At 40.8% G+C, this 14,031-nt stretch overlaps 1 protein-coding gene across 4 annotated transcripts in view; it reads left to right on the top strand.

Annotated features, from left to right (window-relative positions):
• The first annotated feature begins 291 nt into the window (after positions 1-291).
• The window catches only part of EMC9 (ER membrane protein complex subunit 9), a 233,946-nt gene continuing 220,206 nt past the window's right edge, over positions 292-14,031 (top strand). Inside the window, exon 1 of one of the 4 annotated variants that reach the window (XM_044058750.1) lies at positions 292-426. The gene's annotated coding sequence lies outside the window, so the exon portion shown is untranslated. Of the gene's footprint in view, positions 427-943; positions 1,256-14,031 lie in introns of those variants that run through there. The other 3 variants (XM_044058751.1, XM_044058749.1, XM_044058748.1) reach the window with 3 other exon arrangements.

Consider the following 14,031-nt stretch of genomic DNA (forward strand, 5'->3'; position numbering starts at 1 on the left):
ATATATATATATATATATATATATATATATATATATATACTTAAACAAATAATATTAGTAGTAATACATTGAAAATCTGCTTGTAAAAAGGCAACACCACCAAAAATTGCTCACAGAGTTCATCAGTTTTATTACTAACAGCATTACAAAATTTTAACAAAATATTGCATTACTGAAAAAAATCACGGTTAAAACTCATCCGAGTGACGCTCCACCATGTGCCACATAGTCCCATGCATCACCCGGAACTGTTTCTTGCAACGAGCCCACATGGCCTCAACAGCGTTGATATGGGCACCTGTCCCACGGTCCACAAATTGCTGGCTATGGTTCACAGTTCTGTGGGCACTTTCGAAGCTGTTAATATTCTTCCAGCATGGCCAATTAGAAGGAATTTGAAAGGACGTTTGATAGGTGTTAACAAGGGTATATTGCTGTGATTGTTATGTATTGTCTAGGGTGTGTTGGGAGGATTGCTATTGCATCTAGGGTTGCCACCTTTTCAAATGCCGAAAGTGGGACATTTTTGGTACAAACAGATTTAGCAGGCTGAAACATATCCACGGCCAATACAAAGGAGAGAACTTCACTTTTGTTCCCTAAATAAAAGCTTATTCTTGTAGCATTTTAGTTGCTTATTCTGTTTCTTATAACATTTGGGTGTTTCAGATACAGAATAACTGTTTTATGCAACTATTACATAAAATATGGGAGATAATTGTGTCCTAAAATCTCAGGACATTTGCCATTTTTACAGTTTTTTGCAGGACACAACTGCTCAAAGTGGGACAGGTGGTAACCCTAATTGCATCATATACGGTGATTGCTAATTCATGACTGTTAGGTTTTGTTGCAGTAGTTTAAACATTAAGTGAAAGTGACAAGCGAATTAGAAAGCATGCCACTCATCTGGGTTTCTACGCCCTTTTCGCGTGTCGATCATTCCCGACACGCCCAAACCTGCGCAAAACTCTACGCGAGGTACTTCACTGGTATTATGCCGGTGTAAATTCTTAAACAGGTTACCGAATCATTGATACTGCATGTTACTTAGAACACTGCTGATGCTTAATTACCGCGCCTAAGTAAATTCAGTTCCGCTTTAAACTATTTCCTTTCCGACTTGTTTTTACTTCCGCTATAGACAGCTGTTTCCGATTTATGCCAGAAATGCTTTGAATTTATCCTCATTACCGGCACGTACAGATTAGTAGTTGTAACATATGAGATTTCTATTTGTTTAATCTTATAAAAGGTAATATATAGTTTTTTAATGAAAATGTAAACATATGTAGCGTATTTTGAAGTATTTTCGTCCTGTCAGCTGGGTCGTGAGGGGCATTTGTGTTGTTTGAAGTTACAGTCTTAGATATCACGGCAACCACAGACTAATGTCTTTTGCAGTATTTTAAATTTATGAAAGTTTTATCTTTGTTCTCCGTGACATTGTCCAGATTGTCATCAAAAGGACGTGCTTAAATGTGCATCAGATTATTATTTTCTGTGAATGTTGTTACTGTACACTATAATCTAAGCTGCCCAGTGCCACCTTAGTGAGGCTAAGAGCGCAGTAATTTATTGGTGCCTTCAGACTCCATCAAGTCAGTTTACAGTGACGGTGCGTAGCTCGATATCTGTATACACATACGTATTCCCAGCTGGTAATGGCTGTTGAGTGTTGCACATGGGAGATACCTTACATTAATGATGGTATTGCTTGTGTAGCTATTCCAGTATCTCTATGCTCTTAGAAGGTTGGAGCACTAAAATATTAGACAGTCAGGAAGAGGAGCATTTTATTATAGTTTACCATAGACCGTCTTCTTCATATGCCGGACCCTATATAGTTAAGGATTCTTTGTGTAGGCTTTGTTTGTATAATAAGATATGGATCCTTAAACGGGATTTTTTTTATCTAGATGTCATATTATGTCATTCCAAACAGTACTCTTGTGTTATTTATTAAAAAAAAAAAAAAATACATTGTTTAATGGGTGATCTAGTCTGTAGTAGGGAACTGTAGATAAGAATGGCATAATGATGCATCATTGTACAACTAAGTGTACTGGACATGGGAGTGCTTTTGATGGTACTGTGGAAGAGTGATCAAGCTTTTTTAAAATGGTACAACTTTATTGTGAAGGTAATAATTTTGAAGATGCCGGGAATGGGTTGACGTTATTAGCACCAGAGAGTGTCAAGTCAAAATTGTTTGAAGATGAGTAGATTACAATTTCACACAAGCTCCAAATCATCAGTAATTGTAGAAGGATATAGATTTATTAAAAAGACTGATTAAATGTATCTGGTTTTGTAGTAGAACTTTGCAGTCTGGCAGAACAGATATTGTCTAAGAGGGTGGAGACATACTGCTCATTGTATAGGATAAAATTACGTATGAAAATAATATTTTTCTTATAAGGAATTATGCGAGATAAAACACTGGATATTTCAGTGTCCAAAGGAATATATAACAAAAGCTGCTTCTGAGGTGCAGCAGAACATCGTGGAGTGTTCTGTTAACAAGGTGCCAGCAAGCATTGTCAGAAATCGGTTTGTTTTCAGTGTGGCAGAACTTTGTTTTGTGCCAGAGGTTATTAGTTGCAAACTTATATAGGAAGTGCACAGGGAGGAGCATCTTTATTAAATGTAGATGTTGCAAGTTAGTGAACACAACTGAGGGTGTGCAGTGTGCACAAGGTGCAAAATGTCCATGAAGTAATAATGTAGACAGTGTGCCTGAGGAGGAATGGGAAGTGATGCTGATTCTGCACTGTATGAAGTACTGGATTTGTAAATAATTTTGTTGGTGTTCCCCAGAAGTAGCAGGACTGAAACTGGAAATGGAAGTTGATACTAGAGCACCGCTATCTATAATTTCTGTTACTGATTTTAGACAGATACCATTGAGAGAAGTAAGAGGTACAGCTGAAGATATTACTTATGACAAGTTGGCCTGTAGTGGTGAAATCATATAATGGTATAATATGTAATAGTGAGTGTACCTGTGTTCTTTGGTACATTGCTTATTATGCACAAGCACTGAAGCCCAATAAACTCTTCGTTGACTGGAACAAAATGCTCCTCAGTTTGAAAAAACAAACGTTCATTTATTGTGTTACCAAATAATTTAAAATTGCACGAACAGCTGATAAAATCAAAGACACAGATAAATCCAACTGTAGACCAAAGTAAATCAAGCGCTTTCACCCGTTACCATGACGGGCTTTGTCAAGATGAACCACCTAGAATACTTTGTGTGCTTAAATACAAACTTTTAACCAATACTATAATTAATAAATAAAATTATTTATTTAATTAATGTCCATAAAATTCATATTATTGGAATTCAACTAACACAATTTTTATTTTTTATTTATCCATTTATATAATTATTTAATAAATCATTAATATTTATGAATGGTACAGGTATTACACTATCACAAAAAATGTTGCATATTTAAATAACAAGCAACAATTTAAGTAGTGATAAACTACCATTAAGAATTTATTAGTAATTTTATGAGTAATATCGACCCTTTAGTACTACATATTAATTTTTACTAAAACGTAGAAAATACTTCTTAAATGGTTTGTTTAGGACACAGAAATCAACATGTAGTTAACGTTGATTTTCTACACTTTATTATCTTTATCATACAGATTTTTTACTACTTGGATGAATTTTATATAGGTATGTACTATTTCAAATGGACGATTATTTTATAATATAGATGATATTTAACAAAATAATATTTATTTGTTCATTTATTTATTTAATGGATAACAATTTTAATATTTCATAGTTAATAATATGAATAGGGTCATGTACTGCCACAATAACATCTACAGCCCTGTACGAGCGTTAGATTTATATATTTTTTTTTTTTTGGCTAAGAAAAATATCCAATAATTTGAACAGTTATAACACTTTTTACAAAATTAATTGAGATTAACAGAATAGAAAGTATTGCGCACAATTTCTTAGCATGTTGACATCCCGTGGTATTCTTTAGTGTCAGTTTATTTTTACGAAGTAAACAACCAGAAACCACAGTAATCGCGGGTTATGCCAACACCCAAGGAGCTTCAATAAGTGTTTACTGCAACCCTAAGGTTCCTTACATCTAGTTTTTTTAATTGGCATACTGTTTGGATTATTGTTGCACAACCAATGAAAGAAAAAGAAAAAGTTTTGTTTTAAGCGTATTTTTTACTGTACTTTCTGTTAGAATACGCTTATTGTAAGTACCGTAAATGCGATGTTGCTTTAAACATTCCAAAGAAAAGGCAAAGCTTTGCATTCTGAATTGGTATAATCTGTTTTCATTGTTTTTAATTGAATAATTGGCTTAAAAGTTTGTATTTAAGCACACAAAGTATTCTAGGTGGTTCATCTTGACTAAGCCCGTCATGGTAACGGGTGAAAGCGCTTGATTTACTTTGGTCTACAGTTGGATTTATCTGTGTCTTTGATTTTATCAGCTGTTCGTGCAATTTTAAATTATTTGGTAACACAATAAATGAACGTTTGTTTTTTCAAACTGAGGAGTATTTTGTTCCAGTCAACGAAGAGTTTATTGGGCTTCAGTGCTTGTGCATACATTTTCCTTGCTTTGTGGGACTTAGTTCGTTTTTTCAACATTGCTTATTATCTTACATGATTGTATTTGGAATATCTCATGCTGTGTTATTTCTATGTTTTCTCCCAGTGAATGTGAATTTTAACCTAATGGAGCTTTTCTCCCTGGGCCTTGGCTGAAAAGGGTTCTTACCCAGTTGGACTTTCCCAGTCAATAATAAAATAAAAATAAATAAAAGACAGGTGTATTTACTGGCAAGTCAGATAGCTACTGTTAAGCAGAGAATGGCCTAGACTGCAGTGTCATCAACATTTTACATAAGGCAGCATATGATAAAAGTTGTAAAGTCACTATAGAAATGTTTTCGGCTGTTAGCTGGTGCACAGTGTCATAACAGTATTATTTTACAGATAGCTAAAAGAGCCTGGGATTTGAATTAATAAGGATTTAATGCAGGTGGTTCGGATATGACACTGTACTTAAAAATGTAATATATGTAGCTATTAAAGTAACATTATGTTCATAGGTTCATACTAGGCTATCTGCCCTAGGGCATTTATAGGCCTAGCCAGAGTGTGTTTGGCTTTCGCCACCCATTTTAAATTAATTTTGCTATGCCCTTTTTCGAGGTTAGTATACTGTGCCTCTGTCTAACAGTGACACAGAAGTGATACCCGTGGTAAACCTACGATCTCCCATCCACTCATCAAGATTCCTCTTGAAGAGAGTCAATGAGGGACTCTGCCTAACCTGGACTGGGATTTAATTCCAGAGTGAAGGGAGCCTCTGGGTTATGAATCTGTCCCTCCAGCATGTCCTATTTATTTCAATGCTGAGGTTCAAGTCTCTCGAGCGCGTAGCTCGATGGGATTTGGATTTTCTGTGGTGCAGCATGTCCATTAATTCCGGGTTGGACATGGCTTTATACGTCCGGCACAGATCGCCTCTGAGCAGGCGGTATGCCACTGAGTAGAGCTGGAGTTTCTTTAACCGGACAGCATATGGCATCTGTTTGAGCCCTTTGATCCTCTTGGTGAGGTACTTTTGGGGTCTTTCCAGTTGCTTCAGGTAAGGTCTGGTAAGGTACATCCAAAAAGGTGCATTGTACTCAATTATGGGCCTGATGAGGGATGAGTAAAGAGGCATGCTGACCTCCCCTGATCTAGATGTGAATCCCTTCATGATTAGTTGGGCTATATAAAATGTTTTTCTAACCACTTTGGCCACGTGGTTGTCAAATGAGAGATTGCTATCAACTTGGGTCCCCAGGTCCCTAATTATTTCTTCTGTACTTAATGGATTACCACCTATGTGGTAATTTGTGGGCACTTTGTTTTTGCCAAAGGGGATGACTATACACTTTTTGGTGTTTAGCTTGAGGCCATGGCTTTGGCACCAGTTGTCTGTTTCTATGAGGCCCTTTTTGGAGGATGCTTGTGTCGGCTGGAGAGTCGATTATGGCGCCCAATTTGCAGTCATCTGCGAACTTGGTCAGCCACAGTCTTTCCGCGTTTGCCTGTACCTCCGAGAAATATATACTGAACAAGAGAGGTCCCAGGACTGAGCCCTGTGGGACGCCACTTGTGACTGGTTTGGAGTCTTACATGGCTCCAGCAATTCTAACCATGTGGGTTCTGTCCCTGAGCCAGTTTGCAACCCATCTAGTGACATAGGCATTTATATTTAAGCTGGTGAGCTTATCTATAATGCCAGAGTGGGGTATTGTATCTAAGGCTCTTGTGAGGTCCAGGTAGGCTGTGTGGACCACCTTCCCCTCGTCAATGGCCTTGGTGACTGTTTCAAAGAAATCGACCAGGTTTAAGAGGCAGGATCTGCCCTTAACAAAGCCGAACTGGGTAGGATCCAGTGTCTGTAGGTCCCCAGTATCTTTATTTATGAGGTCCATGATGCTACGCTCCATAGCTTTGCAAACCAGGCTTATAGGGCGATAGTTTCCGGGGTCCGTTGTGGCACCACCTTTGTGGAGTGGGACCACTGTTCCTGTACGCCATTCCTTGGGTACATATCCTGTAGTAAGGCTGAGATTGAACAGTGACTTTATGTGAGGGTTCAGTTCTTCTTGGAGCTCGTGTAAGACGCAGCCCAGGACACCGTCCCATCCCATTGATGCTGTGTTTTTTGCTTTGGAGAGGGCAGCTCTCACCTGTGCATCTGTGATGTCAGGGAGGCTACACTCTGTTGGGATAGACATTTGTTCTTTTGGGGGGGAAGGGGGGGAGAAGTTTGCACTGAACCTGTCTGCCAGGATGTTGGCAATATCTGTGGGTTCAGTGTATTTTTTGTCATTTTGCACTAACTCAGAGCATATCTGGGAGTTTCCACCCAGGTTCCTGACATAACTAAAGAAGGCCTTGTGATTATCTTTAGTGTCTTTTGCAATTTTTCTTTCAAAGCTGGCCTTAGATGATTTTATGAGGGATCATAGTTTCTTGCTAGTACTGATCAGAGATGCCTTCCCTTTTTGGGATTTTGCTCAATCATGTAGTAGCTTCCTCCTTCTGTTGTATAGCTTATTTATGGCTGGGGTCCACCAGGCAGGTCTCCTGCCTTTGGAGGAGTGAGTCTTGGTTTTATTTGGGATAGCATGATCCATGCATTCCTGTAGGTGTCCATAGAATGCGTTTGTAAAGGATTCTGCGGTTTGGGCCGTATTTTCCACTGGCCCGGGGGCTTTGAAGGATTTCACCTCGGTTTTGAGAAGTATGAAGTTTGCTTTTGAGAAGTTCTTCACCGTGGTTTCCTTGGCTGGGGGTGGGGACGGGATATGGATGGCTAGTGAGAGTAATTTATGGTCAGATCTTACCAATGAGGGGTATACCTCTGGTATGGAACATAGAGTCCCCATGTTGGTGATGATCAGGTTCAATATGTTTTCCCCTCTTGTGGAAGTGGTGACCAGTTGTTCCATAGCATTTCAGTTTATAAATTCTAAGAACCGATGGGCGAGGGAGTTGGGGATTGAGTAGTGCTCCCAGTCTATGTTTGGGTAATAGAAGTCACCCAATATAATGGTGTTTGGAGAGACCTTCATATTCTCCAGTGTTCTCAGGAAAGCCGAGTGGGGTTCCTGAGTTTGGGAGGGTGGTCTGTAGCAGGCTACAAACTGAAAGGCAGTTTTGCCCACTGTTAGTTGCACATGGATGGTCTCCGATGCTTCGTGCGTTGCCATTAACCTGGAGGTGTGGGTATCTTTGATGAATATGGATACTCCTACTCCTTTTGTGGTTCGGTCCAAGTTTTGGGGCCGGAAAGCATGATATGAGGTAAATTCTGAGAGTGCTGGGGTGCTCTCAGGAGCCTTGAACCAGATTTCAGTCACTGCACAGACATCAATGTTCTCCATACTGAGGAGGGCTTCGAGAGCGTGCATCTTGAGGTTTAGACTTCTGGCACTGAGCAGCATTACCCTTAGTTTTTTTCCACTTGTGTTTTCTAGGGAGGTATGTTTGTCATTTGAGCCTTGCCTAAAAAAGGCACTATGGGGGTGGCAAGAGCCTTGGCCAATATCCGGAAGCCGAGGTGTGACAGGTGCAAGCCATCCCTTGCGAAGCAGCATGGCTTGTCAAGCATGTCATCCCAAGCAGACGGACATTGGATCCCCTTAGAATGACACCAGTAATTAAGCCAATTGTTAAAACTGATCATTTTGTCTTTGTACTGTGGCATCATTCTTGGTGAGGGTAAGATGCTGCTCAGGGTCAGGGTCATACCGGCCTGGGCCACATAATCAGAGAGCTCCTCTATGTCTCTTTTCATGTAGTTCAGGGAGGTACGTCTCAGGTCGTTCACACCGGCATGGACAATGACCGAGTCATATTTGTACTTGCCGTGGAGTGCCCTGAGTGCTTGTGTTATGTGGCGGATTCTAGCGCCCGACAGGCAGCTTACTGTGACCTTTTCCTTGTTCAGTCTGGTGAGCGGGACGACAGTGTGTCTGACTATGGAGTCACCTATTACAAGTGTGTCTGGCATGTTGTTTGGCCTTAAGGGCTGTGACTGTTTAGCACACTGGCTTTGTGAACTATGTGTTGCATGTGCTATGTCTTGAGGTGGCAGTCGCTTGGGTGTCTGCTTTGGAGGCCTCTGTTGTTTTGGTAGATTTTTAATCAGCGCCTCCGAGTATGTTTTTGTGTGTTTATGTGTTTGGTTTGCAGTTGTGATAGTTCTATGTGAGACTGGGTTTGTGGTGTGCGTGGTTACCTTCTCCTCCTGACTGGTCTTGCCAGTACTGAGTTGAGAGAGCTCAGCCTCCAGTTTGGCTATATAGTTGCATCTCTCGCATATATTTGTATTTGTTGGGAGGAGGAGAGGGTTGTCTGTGTACATGAGGCAATTGTAACATTGCCTCAAGATTCCCAGATTCACCAGCTGAACAGGAGAGGACGCCAGCAACTGACCCTTCGACATGCTAGAATAGTAAAAAAGATTGCTGTGTAGCTGAGTCAGAAAGGACCTATAGGGAAATGGGTACTCAAGGGAATTTAGGTGAATGAAGTACTTTCTTTTGTTTAAGAGTGCTTTACCTGTATAAAAAAATGCTTTAGGAGCAAGTGCTGAGCTTTTCAGATAGAGAATAGGCTGTTTAGATTGCAAGTAGAGCAGTTCTAAGGGAAAAATTGAAGAACAGACTTTACGGAGCCAGAAATAGTTTAAACTTGATTAACCGGCGCTGCCCAATGCTGCTCTATGAGCAACTTTGCGCAAAAACGGGCTTTATAGCAGGGGGTTGAAAAGAGCCAGGAATTGACCCAAAATGGCCAATAAACTACAACTTGCTGGGCTAGAACCACTCCTCTATGGACAAATAGGTTGCTCAGTGCTCCCCACTCCCACTGGTGAACAAAGAAGCTTCCTCTTATCCAAATAAGGATATGGATAGCACAGGAACTAAGACAAAGCCCAGAGATCAGCAAAATCTGAATACTGGACTATTCTAGTTCAGTAAGGCGGGAAAACAAGGATATTTTTTCTTTTTTTTTATAGAGACAGAAGAAAAAGATACAGTAGCAAACAGTAAATGCTATAAAACGGCTAGCGCACTTGAGTGTGTTAGCCTAACAGTTAAATTAAACAAAAATAACTTTTTAAAGTGCAAACAGTTTTAGAATCAACACAGGTACACTATAAACAATATGCAGAGCTGTTTTTTTGGCGAAATGCAGTCGAGATGCAGTAATTAAAGCGAAAGCTAGAAAAAATACTTAAAAATCAAGGAAAGTCACTCTTTCACTCTCTGCTGCTTGTAGAACTCTGTAGGACACCATGAGGAGCTGATTCCCCCAAAGGGAATAATAATGCACGCTTTTTGCATTTTGCTTTAATCAGTGGCGTTGGCACCAATTATTTATCTGGAGTATGTTAACATCTTTGAGGGACTCTATTGCTGTCAGTTTGCAATTGTCAGCAAACTTGGTCAGCGACAGGCTGTCCTAGTTTGCCTGGACTTCTGAGAAATAAATTCTGAACAGTAAGGGGCCCAGCACAAAACCCTGTGAATGCTACTGGTGACTGGGTACTCGATGATTGCAGCCACTTTGCAATCGTCGGCGGCAAGCCATCTGAGTTTGCCTGGACTTCTAAGAAATAAATTCTGAACAGTAAGGTGCCCATCACATAACCCTGTGGAATGCCACCGGAGACTGGTCTTTTGCTAGAAGTGAAGTCGCCCACTTTGACAATATGTGCCCTGTCAGTGAGCCAGTTGGTTACCCATCTGGTAATGTAGGACTTAATTTCCAATTAGGAGTGTTTCTCTATAATACCTGAATGAGGGATTGTGTTAAATGTCTTGGCTAGGTCAAGATAGGTGGTACACACTGTCTTTCCCTCATCCAGGACCTGAATTTCTTGAAGTAGTTAACCATGTTTAACAGGTGCAATCTACCATTATTGAATTGGAACTGGGTTGGGTCCAGAATTTGGATATTACCTATGTCCTTGTTAATAATAAGGTCCATAATGATTCTTTCCAGGGCCTTGCAGAAGAGGCTAGTCAAGTTTATGGGCCTATAATTCCCTGGGTTGGTTGATGGTCCCCTTTTGTGCAGAAGGATTACTGTTGCTCTTCTCTGTTCTGATGGAACACAATCAATTCTCAGGCTGTGGTTAAACAGGGATCCAAGTGGGTCTGATAGGTCATGTTTTAAATTATTTAAAAGGCAACCTGAAATTTCTGGTCCCATTGATGCCATGTTTTTGGCCTTGGAGAGCACCAAGATGACCTATTCTCTTGAGATAATAGGCTGAGAAATGGTGGCAGGTATACTTTGCGGGATGACTGGAGGGGACTGGTGGGGTGGGGGGGCTTTTCTCCAAATCTGTCAGTTAGTAGGTTGGCTATTACCTCCAGTTGAGTGTGGTTGGTGCCATCTACAACCAGTTCAACGCATTACGGGGTATTCCCTTTTAGATTTTGGCTGTAGTTAAAAAATGCCTTGTGATTACCCTTAGGTAGGGAGGCTACCTTTGCTTTGCAATTAGCTTTGGAGGACTTGACTATCTCTAATTTGTTTAAGTTCGAGAGGGATTTCTCCCTCTGCTGAGCCAGTTTCCTCTTGTTCTTGAACATTAGTTTCTTCGTGTTGTGTAGCCTGTTTATACTAGGGGTAATTTTTGAGCTTGATGGGGGTAGCCAGTCTTATAATTACATTGAACGAGACTGCTTTATATGGTCCAATCTTACTAGGGAGGATATCACGTGAGGGAAGGGGGGTGCAGTGCTCTTCCATGTTAGTGAGTACTGTGTCCAGGACATTTGAGCCTCTTGTGGGTATGCTGACTAGCTGTTCCAAAGCATTTGCATTGACAAAGTCTAAGAACCTTTGAGCCAGCATGTTTGTGGTTGTGTATGTATCCCAGTCAATTGTCGGATAATTAAAATATTCCATGACTGTGGCAGTATAGTAAGTGACTCCAGCAAGTCCAGGTATGTGGCCTACTTTTCCTGCTTCATGGTGGGGGATCTGTAGCAAGCTATGATGTGGTTGGGGGCTCTGCCTATACTTTATTGGACATGGCATAGCTCAAGAGTTATACTGTTTGACCAGTGTCAAGGTGCACTTATCCTTAATGAAGATGGATACACCTCCTTTGGTTTTTCATACTCAGTTTGTGGTCTGAACATATGGAAGGCATTGTAGCCCTGCACAGTCAGGGTGCTTTCCGTGACTTTGAACCATGTCTCAGTGACTGCACAGACATCAGCATCTTCCAAAGTGAGGCGTGCTTCCAGGGAGTGCAGTTTCTTATTTAGACTCTTAACATTAAGCATCAGAACCTTGAGCTTACATTGAGAGGATTTTGTTACATTGGGTTGGTAATTTTGACACTGCTTAAAAAAGGTGCAATACGGATGACTAATGCCTTTGCCAGTATCCAAACGCCTAGAGGAGGCAGGTGCAGATCTCTGGCAATGCTGCATGGCCTGTCAACCATGTCTTCCCAGACTGACAGATACTGGATCCTGTTGGACTGACATCAGAAACTAAGCCAGTTGTTAAAGTCAAGCATTTTTTGTTTGTATTGTGGCATTATCCTTGGAGAAGGTAGAATGCTGCTTAAGGCTAGGCTTATACCTGCCTGTGATACATAATCTGAGAGTTCACTTATGTCTCTCTTCATGTAGTCCAGTGAGGTATGGCTCAAGTCATTCACCCCCATATGGACTATGACAGAGTTGAGTAACTTGACGGATCCTGGCACCTGGCAGGCAGCTAACCATAACCTGCTTCTTATCCAGTCTGGTGAAGAGAGCATCCATGTGTCTTACAGTGGAGCAATATTGCCACTGTACTACATGACTTTACTGGGGATTCCCAGTTACTGTTCCAATCTTGATAACCAGCCAAATAATTATAAACATAAATGGTAATGTGTGACAGAGAGATTTGGCTGGTTAGAGGAGGAAGTAAGGAGTTTAACATTTATCAATAAATAACCAATAATCCGTTAATAAATAGATGATCAGCCGCAAGCTTTTTAAAAATGAATAATTACAACTACTTAAAGGAAAATTCCATCTTAGAACTAAGAAATGTTCTGTCTTTGCTTTTTGGGTTATTTTAACACCTCAAAATCACTCAAGTCCTGGTTGTACAATTTTTATATGATTTTCCACAAATGCCTGCTAATGGGGCTTGTCATATTAACGTGATCTTGTTTTTTTTCAAGCATTTCTCTTTCCCTTACTCCATTTCAAGTCTGCTTCACATGAACCATGTTAGACAAAAGGAAGTAGTGGTGTATTCCCATCCCATTTATATATTTGTATGTATGTATGTATGTATATATATATATATATATATATATATATATATATATATATATATATATAAAAAAAATAGGATTAGTGTCGGCCACTGTCATCTTATACACCTTCTGTAAGAGGACTGTTTCTTTTTTTTTTCTGGAATAACTCTCATTTATGTGTCTCTGAGCCTTGTTTTGCATAATACTAAGGATTTATACAGATGCAGCCAAAACAGTAGCTAAATTTCAGGCCTTTGTTCAAAGTATCCTTTTGTAGTCCAAAATAAATACACAAGCACTTACAATTCCTGAGGTGTCAAAACTGTCACTGTTTGGGCGTGGATCGTATTAAAGCTGACTGTGACTTTTGTACTAGTTTTGTAATCATACACTAGCAGAACGTAAAAATAAACTTATTTTAAAAGGTTTAATCAAGACACCTTTTTCGGAGCTCTGTCTGGGTCTCACCCCCTCTGCTCCGTGCTTCACCGGTGCCCTCTGCGCAGACCTCCTAGGCACCATGTTCTGTATCTTTTCCCTTGGTGCCGTCCATGATATTCACCCCTATTTCAATTCCAACCTTGGCACCACTGATTTTGGTGCCATCCTTGGATCCAACATTGGCTCCGATGACTGTACCTGCTTCGGTACCATCCTCGGCCATGGTGCCGACAGTTTCTTCAGCTCCATAACTCGAATATCTGCCAAGGACAAGATACTCTCTGACTTACGGTCCTTTTTTGGGGCAGAGGTTTAGCCCCTTTCTCGAAAGACTGGATTCTCCTTCAGCAGCCTCCTTTAGATCCACTAGGAGTTTTTCTGAATTAGATCTAGTGCAGGTTGTGGACCAGCTTCTGGCAGCTAGAGGATTGCCCTCTCCAGCTTAGACCTTCAGTCCCTCTTGGCTCGGAATCTTTTACTACATCTTCCCCTGTTCATCCTCCTCCGGCCTCTACCCAGATCCCGGAGATCCCTGTACCGATGTCCACTCCAGTGCATACTGTCTCGGCTCCGACAGCAGTTTTCCCTTGTCGGCACCAACCACCCTTGCTGCATCAGCTCCGGTGGAGCCGAGGCTCTCGAGCAGGACTTGGACCATCCATACCTTGGTAGCTAACCCGGCACCCGTTTTTTCGCTGGCGCCATCTATGTCCATGGCTCTGACGGCTTCCAGTCCTCT

This window comes from Protopterus annectens, chromosome 16.part0 (genome assembly GCF_019279795.1).
Source record: "Protopterus annectens isolate FY-2018-M chromosome 16.part0, PAN1.0, whole genome shotgun sequence".
Taxonomy (NCBI): domain Eukaryota; kingdom Metazoa; phylum Chordata; order Ceratodontiformes; family Protopteridae; genus Protopterus; species Protopterus annectens.